Raw genomic sequence first — 13,672 nt, 5'->3', positions numbered from 1 at the left:
AGTCACATATCAAAGTCATATATCTAAGTCACATATCAAAGTCATTTCTCAGACAGGGTATTTAGCCTCAAACTAACATTATTCTGATGTTTGACTTTGATATCTGATCAAGTCCTAAAATGGACACTGTACTGGTCACTCTTCGCTGAACTTGCTCCAGTTTTTCGATGTCTTTTTTAAAATGTGGTTTCCAGAACAGGACACAGTATTCCAGATGAGGTCTGACCAAGGAGGAGTAGAGGGGAATAATTAATTCGCATGATTTAGACTCTATGCTTTTGTAAATGCAACCCAGAATTGTATTTGCCTTTTTTGCTGCTGCATCACACTGTTGACTCATGTTCAGTCTGTGATCTATTAGTATATCCAAGTCTTTTTCATATGTGCTGTTGCTTAGCCCTATTCCTCCCATTCTGTATATGCTTTTTTCATTTTTCTTCCCCAGATGTAGTACTTTGCATTTCTCCCTGTTAAAAACCATTCTGTTAGTTGCTGCCCACAGTTTCAGTTTGTTTAGATCTTTTTGAATAAGGAGGGGATGAGCAGCCTAATATCTGTATATAATGAGGGGTGATAAGCCTGCTGTCTGGACATAATGAGGAGGTGAGAAAATTGCTGTGTGTATGTAAGGAGGGGAAGAGAAGCCCACTATCATTTTCAAACCTTCAAGCACCCTAAAGGGGCTTACTAGCTCTCCCCCCATGATTCCGGCCCAAAACATGACTCCGTCACCTTCTTGCTTGTTGTTACATCCTTGTTGGGGCATGATGGCCGTCCACCAACCATCCATTACTCCATCCGTATGGACCATCCAGTGTTGCATGGCACTCAACAGTAAACAAGACTCTTTTAACCCCTTTACCCCCTATTGTGGTTTGCACGTTAATGACCAGGCCAATTTTTACAAATCTGACCACTGTCACTTTATGAGGTAATTACTCTGGAACACTTCAACGCATCCCGCTGATTCTGAGACTGTTTTTTCGTGACATATTGTACTTCAAGATTGTGGTAAAATTTCTTCGATATCACTTACGTTTATTTGTGAAAAAATCAGAAATTTGGCAAAAATTTTGAAAATGTTGCAATTTTTAAAATTTGAATTTTTATGCCCTTAAATCAGAGAGATATGTCTCACAAAATAGTTAATAAATAACATTTCCCAAATGTCTACTTTACATCAGCACAATTTTGGAACCAAATTTTTTTTTTATTAGGGAGCTATAAGGGTTAAAAGTTGACCAGCGATTTCTCATTTTTACAACAAAATTTACAAAACCATTTTTTTAGGGACCACATCACATTTGAAGTGACTTTGGGGGGCCTTTGTGGCACGAAATAACCCAAAGTGACACCATTCTAAAAATGCACCCCTCAAGGTGCTCAAAACCACATTCAAGAAGTTTATTAACCCTTCAGGTGCTTCACAGGAATTTTTGGAATGGGGAAGAAAAAAATGAACATTTAACTTTTTTCACAAAAATGTTACTTTAGACCCCAATTTTTTTATTTTTGCAGGGGTAACATGAAAAAATGGACCCCAAAATTTGTTGTGCAATTTCCCCTGAGCACGCAGATACCCCATATGTGGGGAAAAAACACTGTTTGGGCGCACGGCAGGGCTCAGAAGGGAAGGAGTGCCATTTGACTTTTTGAATGTAAAATTTGCTTGAATAATTAGCGGACGCCATGTTGAGTTTGGAGAGTCCCTGATGCACCTAAACAGTGGAAACCCCCCAGAAGTGACACCATTTTGGAAACTAGACCCCTCAGGGAACTTATCTAGATGTGTGGTGAGCACCCTGAACCCCCAGGTGCTTCACAGAAGTTTATAACATGGAGCCATGAAAATAAAATTTTCATATTTTTCCCACAAAAATGTTTTTCAGCCTCCAATTTTGAATTTTCATAAGGGTAACAGGAGAGATTGCAACATGCAACTTGTTGTGCAATCTCTCCTGAGTAAGCTAATACCTCATATGTGGGGAAAATGCACTATTTGGGCGCACGTCAGGGTTCAGAAGGGAAGGAGCACTGTGTGACTTTTTGAACGCAAAATTGTCTGGAATCAAGAGCGGAAGCCATATCCCATTTCGGGAGCCCCTGATGTGCCTAAATAGTGGAAACTCCCCACAATTGACTCCATTTTGGAAACTAGACCCCTCAAGGGATTTTATCAAGGGGTACAGTGTACATTTTGAACCCAGAGGTACGACAGAATTTGATAACATTAGGTCATCATATTGAATAAGTTGTCATTAGTCTTGAGCTCAAGTGCTTTCTACTTGAGTTTGCATCAGGTACTCAGGTATGCACCAAGTATCGCGGGTGCTCGAATGACATGCTCGAGTCCCCGCCCCACATGTTTCACGGCTGTTAGACACCCAAAAAACAACATGCGGGGATCGCTTGTGCATGGTAGGCGATCCCAGCAACGTTTTTTTGGGCTGCGAAGCATATGGGGCAGAGACTCGAGCATGTCACTCGAACACCCGCGATACTCAGTGCATACCCGAGCACCCGATGCAAACTCAAGTAGCAAGCACTTGCACTCAACATTGGTCGCCATATTGTCATAATTTTTCTTTACTTTTGAATAAATTCCAACCCTAACCCCAACCCTAATACAACCCCAACCCGTGCCCCAACCCCAAGTCTAGCCCAACCCTAACCCTAGCCCAACCCTGACACGAACCCTAATACAACCCTAACCCTAACCCTAGCACAACCCTAACCCTACAGTTTATTTTTTTACGCCGTTCCTCGTGCGGTATAAGTGATTAGACGACTTTATTCTTCGCATCGGTGCGATTACAGCGATACCAGATTCATATCGGGTTTTTATGATTGACAGCTGTCACACACTAAAAGACGCTTTTTTTTTGCAAAGACTAGTTTTTGCATTGCCATATTTTGAGAGCTATAATTTTTCCATATTTTGGCCGACAGAGTCATGTGATGGCTTGTTTTTTGCTGGAGAAGTTGACGTTTTTATTAGTACGATTTTCGGGCATGTCACATTTTTTGATCGCTTTCTATTCCGCTTTTGTGAGGCAGAATAAACAAAAAACAGCAATTCCGGAATTGTTTTTTGGGTTTTTTTTATGCCGTTCCGCGTGTGGTAAAATTAATAAGGTAGCTTTATTCTTCGGGTCAGTACGTTTACAGCGCTACTGCATTTATATTTTTTTTATGTTTTGGCGCTTTTACACAATAAAAACTATATATATTTTTTTTGCATCACTTTATTCTGAGAGCTATAACTTTTTTATTTTTTGGCTGATGGAGCTGTATGGCAGCTTGTTTTTTGCAGGACAAGATGACGTTTTCAGCGGTATCATTTTTATTTACATTCGTATTTTTGATCGCGTGTTATTCCATTTTTTGTTTGGCAGTATGATGATAAAGCATTGTTTTTTGCTTCGTTTTTTATTTATTTTTTTTACCGTGTACACTGAAAGGGTTAACTAGTAGGACAGTTTTATAGGTCAGGTTGTTACAGACACAGCAATACCAAATATGTGTACTTTTATTGTTTTGTTTTTTTTCTTAATAAATAAATTTTATGGGTACAATATATTTTTATTTTTGGGGGGATTATTTTTTTCATTTTTTTTTAAATATTTTTACGATTTTTTTTTTTTTTTTTTCACTTTCCTACCCTTTTTTTTACTTATACACTATGTCCCACTATGAGACTTTTACTTTTTGCAGCCTGATTAGCTGCATAGCATAGAGAGCAGCAGCTCCCTATGCCATGCAGCCTGTCAGAACTGCACATAGGAGAGACATTACTTTGGTCATGCACTGCGCATAACCAAAGTAATTTCCTGCCTCCTAGTGACCCGGATGTTGTCATGACGACATCGGGTCATCATGACAACATCCGGAAGCCACCGCAGACATTGCTGGAGGCCGGGAGAGGAGGTGAGTATTACGCTTACTCCCCCTTGCCCCCGCAATGCTGCGATCATCTTAGATCGCAGCATTGCGGGGGTTAATGTGCTGGGAGCGGTGCGGTGCGAGACCGCTCCCTGCACATAGCACCGGGTGTCAGATGTGACAATGAGCTGACACCTGGCGGCGATCACCCTGCACCGCTTGTGTGCGGGTGCGATCACCGCACGCGTAATAGTACGTAGCTGGTCCATAAGTCCCAGGGAGCAGCAACGTACTATTACTGACCTGGTCGAAAAGGGGTTAAAATTAGTCTTCATGTATGTCTGTGCCCACTGCAACCATTTCTGCTTCTGAGTACTGTTTATGGGTGGTCGAATAGTAGGTTAATGCAGAACTGCAAGCTGGGGGATCCTACACCTTGATATTCAGGGAGCTCCATTTGTTAAACAGAAACCTTCCTCATTATGCCTTTATCTGCACGAACCCATCTGTGCTCTGTATCAGACACAAATCTCTTCACAGTAGGATGATCACGCATACCTTTTCAGAAAATATCTAATGTTTTTATATCTTTTCTAAAGCATTGCACTATTTGATGCTTTTTGGCAGCAGAGAGATCCTTTTTCTTTCCCATATTGCTGGAATCAACTTAAATCCAATTTGCATACTAATTTGGAACATGGTGCATATATGCTCAGCAGATGTATTTATGTGTGTAATGTTCTTTTGTGTGTGTATCCATTTTACTCCAACATGATGAATCTGTAAGATTTTATGAGAGGTTCGCGGAAAAATTGGGAAAGCCTCGATGCGCTACCTGCCAGCACTACCAGCGCTTCCTGATGGATTCTTGTGAGGCCAGAATGCTTCCAACAGCAGTCAGCGCTCTAGCGTCCAATTGCGTCATTATCTTTGGCAGAAAAAAATTTGGTGCATGCTGGTGCTCCAATAAACGTTAATGCTGGGGTGGTGCCCATTTAAAAACTTGATATGAAGCTCCAACCAGTTGCAAGAACTGAACTGATCTATGATACATTCATCTATTCTGCTTGTCGGCGAGTTTGGCCTTGTTGGTGGAGCTAGGGGCTCAGCAAATGTGTGAGGATAAGGTCAGGGAAGTGGCCATGTCACACCCATGGTGCAGCCGCAACTCGGGGCTGAAAACTGTTTTGCCATTCTCATTTCAATATCATAGGAAAAATATTGCAGTTCTACTACAGCAAAAAATTGCAACACGACCACAACACTTAGAAGCAGGATAACAAGTTAGTTGAAAAAAAATGGTTGCAGATGCACCAGGGCTATGACGTAACCACTCCACCTGCTCTTATCCATAAGGAGTTATTTTCATCTTTAAGATGGATATTGTTAGATAGTATTTGTAAAAACAAAACTCTTTTGCAATTTACAGTGATTAAAATTTGCAGCCATTCTTGCGATATTAACACTATTCTTTTGCTTACGGCTCATTGTCTATGAGACCGACCACCACGGTTTTCTAGCTCGTAAGCAGTGCACTGAAACTGGTCTGGATTAGGAGATAACAGCATGCTCCAGCTTTCCCATCAGCTTCAAAACAGTGATTACAAGCTCAACAGAAAGAGCTTGCAATCACTGTGCATGTTCTGCTGTCTAGCAGCAGTGTTCTGTCTCCAAGGCAACGAGTTGTAAACAAAAGAAAAGTGTTAATATTCCAAGAATGGATGAAATTTTTAATAAATAATATAATGCAAAATTGCTTATGTTTACAAACACTGTCTGACGTCAGGCATTTGCAGGATTCGAAATGGGTCCAGAGGCTTCTGTGGTCTCTCATTCTGGTCCAGCCAGGGCTGATGCTGCTCAGTATCATCATAAGTCCCAACCCCTAGCTGGTCCATGAGAAGTACAGGCTGTCTCGTGGCCCTTTGTGCCTAGCAACAGGAAGCATAGGTTGCGGAGGGAGACGGGGCTGTTAAAGTCTAAGTCCAGGTTTTTCTGTACTGAGCATGCCAGTGACATGGCGAACCGTGATTGGTGGTTTGGCAGTCAGCTGGTCCGGTGACCTGGCACCACCTGATTGGTCGCGGGTGACGTCACCAATGGTGCGATGGTGGGCAGGGCTTAATCTTTAAAAGGCCCGCCCACAAACATGGTGGCGTGCTCTGATCATTGAGCAGTATGCTGTTGTGCGGATGCGTGGCCTATAGAGCGCCACGTGTGCTTTAGCTGAAATAGGCAGGTAGCTTGGCCGTACAGACTGGCTCCGACTAGGGGGTCGCCATACACCCCGAGCAGTCTGCAAACGCCGTATTCCCGGAGCCGCCTGTGAGCCACGGGGAGCGATTCTCCTCAGTCGCCAGCGTGAGTCACACACGCATCCTAGCGCCCACTGCGTAGTCCCTGTGTAGTTAACAGGGCTACAGCTACTTCCCCGGTCGCACATCTCCCATGCGGTTAATGGAGATTGAGCGAACCGCTATACCCGTTCCCGTGTGCAGTAACACGGAAGGGTTTATCATTTAAGTTGTCGCCTTCCTTTTCACCCGGAAAGTGTTCGGCCGCAGTCCACCAGGCTGCATTGCGGACCCCGGGGTCCGTTGCATTCCATTATAATAAAGTTGTTTGCAACCGTCCCCTTAATACCGACAATCAGCATTTATGAAGTTGAGAATAACCCTTTAAGGTATGTATGGGGGGGCACCAATCTGAATATTTGCCACTGGTGCAGGATTACTTTCAGGGGCATTGCAAGCGTAAAAGATCCAGGGCTCCGGCCCTGAACTTCTTGGTCGGAGCTCTGAATCTCCTGCAACAGCTGCATTAAGCGTTAACATGACACCGACATAGTTCAATCCCATGATGGAGAAGGGAGCTTTGGCTCCCTGCTCTATCACTATCCGTCTCCTAAGCCTGTGGTCTATGAGACATCAGCGTACGCATGCAGGCGGTGTGATGACGTCATTGCATCATGCCGCTCTGCAGGCCTGCCATAGAAGAGGAGACGGAGGCTGAGGTGTCGGCAATCAGGATTAGGTTACTGTAAACGTTATTATTTTTTGTGTAATCTGGCTGTGGGGACTTGGGGACAATCATATTATATATGTGGGGCAGTGGGGCCATAATGCTATATATATGGGGCTGTGGTGCCATCATACTATATATGTGGGGTAGTGGGGCCATTATACTATATATGTGGGGCAGTGGGGCCATCGGACTATATATATGGGACAGTGGGGCCATCATAATATATACAGTACAGACCAAAAGTTTGGACACGCCTTCTCATTTAAAGATTTTTCTGTATTTTCATGACCTTGAAAATTGTACATTCACACTGAAGGTATCAAAACTATGAATTAACACATCTGGAATTATATACTTAACAAAAAAGTGTGAAACATCTGAAAATATGTCTTATATTCTAGGTACTTCAAAGTAGCCACCTTTTGCTTTGATGACTGCTTTGCACACTCTTGGCATTCTCTTGATGAACTTCAAGAGGTAGTCACCGGAAATGGTCTTCCAACAATCTTGAAGGAGTTCCCAGAGATGCTTAGCAGTTGTTGGCCCTTTTGCCTTCACTCTGCGGTCCAGCTCACCCCAAACCATCTCGATTGGGTTCAGGTCTGGTGACTGTGGAGGCCAGCTCATCTGGCGTAGCACCCCATCACTCTCCTTCTTGGTCAAATAGCCCTTACACAGCCTGGAGGTGTGTTTGGGGTCATTATCCTGTTGAAAAATAAATGATGGTCCAACTAAACGCAAACCGGATGGAATAGCATGCCACTGCAAGATGCTGTGGTAGCCATGCTGGTTCAATATGCCTTCAATTTTGAATAAATCCCCAACAGTGTCACCAGCAAAGCACCCCCACACCATCACACCTTCTCCTCCATGCTTCACGGTGGGAACCAGGCATGTAGAGACCATCCGTTCACCTTTTCTGCGTCGCACAAAGACACGGTGGTTGGAACCAAAGATCTCAAATTTGGACTCATCAGACCAAAGCACAGATTTCCACTGGTCTAATGTCCATTCCTTGTGTTCTTTAGCCCAAACAAGTCTCTTCTGCTTGTTGCCTGTCCTTAGCAGTGGTTTCCTAGCAGCTATTTTACCATGAAGGCCTGCTGCACAAAGTCTCCTCTTAACAGTTGTTGTAGAGATGTGTCTGCTGCTAGAACTCTTTGTGGCATTGACCAGGGTTCTAATCTGAGCTGCTGTTAACCTGCGATTTCTGAGGCTGGTGACTCGGATAAACTTATCCTCAGAAGCAGAGGTGACTCTTGGTCTTCCTTTCCTGGGACGGTCCTCATGTGAGCCAGTTTCTTTGTAGCGCGTGATGGTTTTTGCAACTGCACTTGGGGACACTTTCAAAGTTTGCCCAATTTTTCGGACTGACTGACCTTCATTTCTTAAAGTAATGTTGGCCACTCGTTTTTCTTTACTTAGCTGCTTTTTTCTTGCCATAATACAAATTCTAACAGTCTATTCAGTAGGACTATCAGCTGTGTATCCACCTGACTTCTGCACAACACAACTGATGGTCCCAACCCCATTTATAAGGCAAGAAATCCCACTTATTAAACCTGACAGGGCACACCTGTGAAGTGAAAACCATTTCCGGTGACTACCTCTTGAAGCTCATCAAGAGAATGCCAAGAGTGTGCAAAGCAGTCATCAAAGCAAAAGGTGGCTACTTTGAAGAACCTAGAATATAAGACATATTTTCAGTTGTTTCACACTTTTTTGTTAAGTATATAATTCCACGTGTTAATTCATAGTTTTGATGCCTTCAGTGTGAATGTACAATTTTCAAAGTCATGAAAATACAGAAAAATCTTTAAATGAGAAGGTGTGTCCAAACTTTTGGTCTGTACTGTATATATATATATATATATGGGGAAGTGGGGCCATCATCCTGTATATGTGGAGCCATTATACTATATATATGGAGCAGTGGGGCCATCATACTATAAATGTGAAGCAGTGGGGCCATCATATTATATATATATATATATATATATATATATATATATATATATATATATATATATACAGTGCCTACAAGTAGTATTCAACCCCCTGCAGATTTAGCTGGTTGACACATGCGGAATTAACTTGGCATTGTGACATTTGTACTGTAGATCAGCCTGGAAGTGGGAAATGCACTGCAGCAAATTTTTTTTTTTTTTTTTTAAAACGTAAAAAGTTAATTCAGAGTGTCATTTATTATTCAACCCCTCAAACCACAAGAATTCTGTTTGGTCCCCCTAAAGTATTAAGAAGTAGTTCAGGCACCAAGAATAATGAGCTTCACATGTGTGGATTAAAGATATCTTTTGCCAGCCTTTTCTGACTATTTAAGACCCTCCCCAAACTTGTGAACAGCACTCAGACATGGTCAACATGGGAAAGACAAAGGAGCATTCCAAGGCCATCAGAGACAAGATCGTGGAGGGTCACAAGGCTGGCAAGGGGTACAAAACCCTTTCCAAGGAGTTGGGCCTACCTGTCTCCACTGTTGGGAGCATCATCCGTAAGTGGAAGGCTTATGGAACTACTGTTAGCCTTCCACGGCCAGGACAGCCTTTGAAAGTGTCCTCCCGTGCCGAGGCCAGGCTTGTCCAAAGAGTCAAGGCTAACCCAAGGACAACAAGGAAGGAGCTCCGGGAAGATCTCATGGCAGTGGGGACATTGGTTTCAGTCAATACCATAAGTAACGTACTCCACCACAATGGTCTCCGTTCCAGACGAGCCCGTAAGGTACCTTTACTTTCAAAGCGTCATGTCAAGGCTCGTCTACAGTTTGCTCATGATCACTTGGAGGACTCTGAGACAGACTGGTTCAAGGTTCTATGGTCTGATGAGACCAAGATCGAGATCTTTGGTGCCAACCACACACGTGACGTTTGGAGACTGGATGGCACTGCATACGACCCCAAGAATACCATCCCTACAGTCAAGCATGGTGGTGGCAGCATCATGCTGTGGGGCTGTTTCTCTGCCAAGGGGCCTGGCCATCTGGTCCGCATCCATGGGAAGATGGATAGCACGGCCTACCTGGAGATTTTGGCCAAGAACCTCCGCTCCTCCATCAAGGATCTTAAGATGGGTCGTAATTTCATCTTCCAACAAGACAACGACCCAAAGCACACAGCCAAGAAAACCAAGGCCTGGTTCAATAGGGAAAAAGTCAAGGTGTTGGAGTGGCCTAGTCAGTCTCCTGACCTTAACCCAATTGAAAACTTGTGGAAGGAGCTCAAGAATAAAGTCTACATGAGACACCCAAAGAACCTAGATAACTTGGAGAAGATCTGCATGGAGGAGTGGGCCAAGATAACTCCACAGACCTGTGCCGGCCTGATCAGGTCTTATAAAAGACGATTATTAGCTGTAATTGCAAACAAGGGTTATTCCACAAAATATTAAACATAGGGGTTGTATAATAATTGACCCACACTTTTATGTTTAAAATTTAATAAAATTCAACTGAGCAACATAACTTTTTGGTTTGTAAGATTTATTCATAAAACCTACTCTCGTTTGCAGTTTGAAGGCTCTAACTTATTTGCATCTTATCAAACCAGCTAAATCTGCAGGGGGTTGAATACTACTTGTAGGCACTGTATATGGCAGTGGGGCCATCATAGTATATATGAGGCAGTGAAGCCATCATACTATATATAAGGGGCAGTGGGGACGACTCATACTAAATATAGAGGGACTGTTTGGACCATCATACTATATAAAAGGGGGCTGTGGAGCCATCATATTCCATAAAGGGGACTGTGGAGCCATCATATTCCATAAAGGGGGCTGTAGGGACACAATATTATATATAGGGAGCTCTTAGGCCCTCAATGTATAACAAATGGCTTTGGGGGCCATCATATTGTGTGTAGGGGCAGTAGGGACATGATACTATATATAGGGTGCTGTGGGGGGGACATAATACCATAATTAGTGAGCTGTGGGGACAATTATATAGGGGGTTGTGGACACATCATCCTATAGGTAGTGAGCTGTGGGCACCATCATACTATATATAGGAAACTGTAGTGCCTCCCTATATATAGATGGGCTGTGGGGATATCATACTATATATAGTTGTGGGGGGCTCTGTAGCTATTATACCATATATAGGGGCCCTCTATGTATAATAAAGGGCTTTGGGGGCCATCATATTGTGTATAGGGGTTATGTAGGGCCATCATACTGTATATACAGAGCTTTTCTTGGGGTTGGAGGCATTGTTAGTTTAAGGGGACACTCAGAGGCGTAGCTAGGGTTTTGGTTCAGGGGGGGGCGAAACTTCTGAGTGGGCCCCTAACCAGGTAATCCTGATTACAGCTATGGTGGCACACCCAGATAGTAGATATAGGGGAACCTCAGAAGATGACCGTGCTGTTACTGAAAATAATCTCTATACAGCACTGATATTACCGCCATATGGTGACATATATTGATATATACCAGTCCTACAGAACATATAGAAGATTACAGTTATATTTTCTCGTCTTTTCCATCTGGCCCAGACCGACATGATATCGTCTCCATCCAGGACTCAGAGTCTCAGGTCTGCAGAGATCACAACAAAGACACATTTGACTCCTTACATTTCAGGCCCCGTCCCCATCTATTCCCAACCTGCACAAACACCTCTTCCTGCTGATACCCCAATACTGAGCCTCTGTTGCTGTATGTGTCCCTATTACTGCACCTGCTGTGTGCTCTCAAGATGGTAAAACAACTCTCTAGAATATAGTAATGCCGTGTGCAAGTGCCCTAGAAAACAGTGCCCACATTGTGCCCCTAGAAAGTAATAATACCCTCTGTATGCCCCTCTGACAGTTATAATAACCTGAATTCCTCTATAACGATAAGTGACCACTTAAGATTTAATAATGTCCTGAGTCTCCCCCCATGTACAGCTCCCCTATACAGAGTATGATGCTCTGCTATACATAGTATAATTCCCCCTCACTGTACAGTACCCCCCACACAGTATACTGACCCCTAAGTAACCTCCAAACTGATGTCTCCCACACTGTACGATGGCCCCCACACTGTGCAAAGACCCCACATTATCTCCCACACTGTATGATGGCCCCCACACTATACAAAGCCCCCACATTATCTCCGACACTGTATGATGGCCCCCACACTATACAAAGACCCCACATTATCTCCCATACTGTATGATGGCCCTCACACTATACAAAGACCCCACATTATCTCCGACACTGTATGATGGGCCTCACACTATACAAATACCCCACATTATCTCCCACACTGTATGATGGCCTCCACACTATACAAAGACCCCACATTATCTCCCACACTGTATGATGGCCCTCACACTATACAAAGACCCCACATTATCTCCCATACTGTATGATGGCCCTCACACTATACAAAGACCCCACATTATCTCCGACACTGTATGATGGGCCTCACACTATACAAATACCCCACATTATCTCCCACACTGTATGATGGCCTCCACACTATACAAAGACCCCACATTATCTCCCACACTGTATGATGGCCCTCACACTATACAAAGACCCCACATTATCTCCCATACTGTATGATGGCCCTCACACTATACAAAGACCCCACATTATCTCCGACACTGTATGATGGGCCTCACACTATACAAATACCCCACATTATCTCCCACACTGTATGATGGCCTCCACACTATACAAAGACCCCACATTATCTCCCACACTGTATGATGGCCCTCACACTATACAAAGACCCCACATTATCTCCGACACTGTATGATGACCCTCACACTATACAAAGACCCCACATTATCTCCCACACTGTATGATGGCCCCCACACTGTGCAAACACCCCACATTAGCCACCACACTGTATGACCCTAACTGTAATCCCCACACTGTACAAATAGCCTACTTATAGTATAATGCCCCTCATAGGCAGAGTCTGTAGTATAATCGCCCCATAGGCAGATTCTGTAGTATAATCCCCCCCATAGTCAGAGTCTGTAGTATAATGCTCCCCCATAGGCAGAATCTGTAGTATAATGCCCTAATAGGCAGAGTCTGTACTATAATGCTCCCCCCCCTTCCCATAGGCAGAGTATGTAGTACAATTACCCCCCATAGGCACAGTATGTAGTATAATGCTCCCCCCCTTCCCATAGGCAGAGTTTGTGGTATAATGTCCCCCCCCCATAGGCAAAGTCTGTAGTATAATTATCCCCCCCCATAGGCAGAGTCTGTAGTATAATGCTTTTCCCCCTCATAGGCAGAGTCTGTAGTATAATTATCCCCCCCATAGGCAGAGTATGTGGTATAATGCCCCCCCTCATAGGCCGAGTCTGTAGTATAATGTTTCCCCCCCTAGGCAGAGTCTGTAGTATAATGCTCCCTCATAGGCAGAGTCTGTAGTATAATGCCCCCCCCATAGGCAGAGTCTGTAGTATAATGCCCCCTCATAGGCAGAGTCTGTAGTACAATGTTTCCCCCCCATAGGCAGAGTCTGTAGTATAATCCCCCCCCCCGATAGGCAGAGTCTGTAGTATATTGCTCTCCCTCTTCCCATAGGCAAAGTCTGTAGTATAATGTCGTCCCCCATAGGCAGAGTTTGTAGTATAATGTCGTTCCCCCCCATAGGCAAAGTCTGTAGTATAATGCTCCCCCCCATAGGCAAAGTCTGTAGTATAATGCCCCCCCTCCTTATAGGCAGAGTCTGTAGTAAAATGTGCCCCCCCCCCCCGTCCTCATAGGCAGAGTCTGTAGTATAATGCTCCCCCCAT

At 43.9% G+C, this 13,672-nt stretch overlaps 1 long non-coding RNA gene across 1 annotated transcript in view; it reads left to right on the top strand.

Annotated features, from left to right (window-relative positions):
• The window catches only part of LOC141265956 (uncharacterized), an 86,563-nt gene that overhangs the window by 27,709 nt on the left and 45,182 nt on the right, over positions 1-13,672 (top strand). The gene's annotated exons all lie outside the window — the stretch shown is intronic.

The sequence above is a fragment of the Phyllobates terribilis genome, unplaced genomic scaffold (genome assembly GCF_046119375.1).
Source record: "Phyllobates terribilis strain yellow unplaced genomic scaffold, ASM4611937v1 Scaffold_4__5_contigs__length_816908805, whole genome shotgun sequence".
NCBI classification, from domain to species: Eukaryota; Metazoa; Chordata; class Amphibia; order Anura; family Dendrobatidae; genus Phyllobates; species Phyllobates terribilis.
This window is presented reverse-complemented; position numbering and strand designations above follow the sequence as displayed.